The sequence below is a fragment of the Strigops habroptila genome, chromosome 21, assembly GCF_004027225.2.
Source record: "Strigops habroptila isolate Jane chromosome 21, bStrHab1.2.pri, whole genome shotgun sequence".
Classification (NCBI taxonomy): domain Eukaryota; kingdom Metazoa; phylum Chordata; class Aves; order Psittaciformes; family Psittacidae; genus Strigops; species Strigops habroptila.
This window is the reverse complement of record NC_044297.2, coordinates 2138925-2141524: the sequence shown is the minus strand read 5'-3', so window position 1 is coordinate 2141524 and position 2600 is coordinate 2138925.

Here is a 2600-nt window from a genome sequence, read left to right as displayed (position 1 = left end):
TCTGTAGTGTTTTATTCAGTGTTGTGTGGGAGATGCTGAAAGCCTCGTGTCCATGCTCTGCGAAGCAGATGGGTCTGTTTGAAACTCTGGTTTCACCATTCCTTGCCCTGTAGCTCTTATTCCTCAGGGATCTTCCTAAGAGCAGACCTGGTTATGGCAAAAACACATGTGAAGGCTGCAGATGGGCCGAGCACACAGGCAGGGTTGGACCATCCATGTCCTCCAAAGGGACACAACCAGGTCCAAGGTGCTTTGTAGTGGAAGCTGTGATCAGGAAGGTTTTCATTGGGGACCGGAGTGATAAGACAAGGGGTGATGGGTTTAAACTGAAACAGGGGAGGTTCAGGTTGGATCTAAGGCTTCATTTCAGCTGTTTCTCTTGAACTATTTTTAGATCTTGTGTTATTTTAAGTGGTTTTGACTTATCAGCTAAGCCAAACCCAACCCATCAGTTGCCCTCTTTCTGCTTCCTGTCACACGGGGTCAGCATATTCAGATAACTTAATCCTCCGTCAACAACCAAATACGCTGCCTTCTCTACAGCCACCTTGCAGAATTACTCCAGAGCCCCAAATCTTGTGTAGTCGCACATCACTCAAGGAGGAGTCTGCAGGTTAAGCAGGAGGCTGCTGAGAAGCACTATGCTATGAAGCAATGAGATGCTGAGAGGTCTTGAAAGATCTCTTAGTGGTAAATCTTCCAGCAACCGCTTCGTGGTGAGTCAGACGCATCATCTGACAGCCTCTGGGGCTGGTATATCGGCATCGCTGCTTCCACATCAGCTCTTCAGCTGAATCACAGGTTCAGAGAATGGTTTCAGTTGGAGGGAGGTTAAAGCTCATCCAGATCCAACCCCCTGCCACGGGCAGGGACACCTTCCACTAGAGCAGGTTGCTCCAAGCCCCTGTGTCCAACCTGGCCTTGAACACTGCCAGGGATGGGGCAGCCACAGCTTCTCTGGGCACCCTGTGCCAGAAGATCCCTCCTTGTTTCTCCCCATTCTGTGCCAATTTAATGAAATCAAACATTGAAAAGTACAAATTCCTGGTGGGAATCTTGCTGTGAGCTGTGCTCCAGACCCAGAAACACAGCAAACCTCAACCCAAGGCTGCCTTGGTGCGAGCAGGTCTCTGTCCAGAAACATCTTCCATGAGACCCTGATAGAAGAGGGATGTAAAAACAACCAACCTTATGGGCTGAGATTTGCCCTTTTTAAGTTCCCCTGGGGCATTTGGTTCAGGAACAGGCTGCCTGGCTTGACTGCTAAGGAAAACCCCAATGTTGTGATGTCCTTTCCCACTGATGGAGGCAGCAACCAGATGCCTGATGGGAGCATCCACGAGGAAGCCGAAAGAGCCCTCTGGGTGTTTGTGAAGGGTTGTTTTGGGGTGAGCTGTTGTGGTGGAGCTGAAGTGCATGAGTTTGATCTAAACTACTTACTGTTCTCTTTCTAGAGGAGGGGAAAGTGCCACATGACATCCTGTTCACACAGGCAGGTGGGGAAAAGCTGTTCACAACCTCTGCTGGCTGCTGTTTGAGAAGGAAAACAGGTTGAAGAGAAAGGTAGGATCAAAACACACGAGTCCCTACAGCGGGTATTAGAAAGCAGAGGGAAAATGCTGGTTAATTCAACGCTTATTCAGGGCCCTCTGCTTGGGGTACAGCAGAAACTGAGTTCAATCAGGCAGTTTGGGTCCGGAGCAGGGTATTTGGGTTAATCTGGTTCAAGCTTGGGCTGCTCCGTTGCGCCAGCACCACTTCCCACACCATCACGTTCTCCATAGACATCCAGCAGTGGAATATGTGAGCTGGGGATCTCTGAGCTGGCGCCACTCGCTGCTCAAAGCAACAGATCCATTCTCCAGCTGGGATTAACCCACCAGGGTCCACCCTGGCTGTGCTGTGACCCCGAGAGCCACATCCTCAATTCATGCTACAGCACTAAGAATAAAGCCTTTGCGAGCGGCTGGGCAGCAAACCAGAAGGGGAACTGGTGGCTTCTTTCTGCCCCTGTGCTCCCCACGTCCCTGGTTCTGCTTCTGTTCAGGGCAACTTCCCTCTCCACAGGGCCTGGGCTTTCCCAGCATGGGGGGAAATGGGCTGGAGCCCTCCATTAGGCCTTCGGGACACGCTGCTTTCTGCTCCATTGGGGTATTGGTGAGTGCCACAGCCCTTCCTTGCATTTATCCTGGGTCTCAAGAGCTGCACCTCAGCCTAATCACATTTGCAGCTGCACAGCCATTTCTTTTATGGAAAAGCAGCACTAAATGACATGCAACAGGATACACTCACTTCTTGTCAGCAGGGAAAGGGGCTTTGTTTCACCCTGATGGGGTCTGTGCCCAAATGCCTTGGCCCTCACTGCTCTGATAACCCACAGCCTTTCCTCCAAGAGCCCTTTCATCCCTCCTCTGCTTGTACCACTGTTATGAAGTGGGTGTAAAAACCACACATCAGCCATGAGGACTATTGAGCAGCTGCAATAAGAAATGCAAAAGGCACCCATGTCACCCAGGCCATGCACACAGGGATGCACCAAGGCATTCAGAGCCACCATCCAGTGCCATTTGGCCATGCTCTGCTCTGCTTTGCTACTGAGC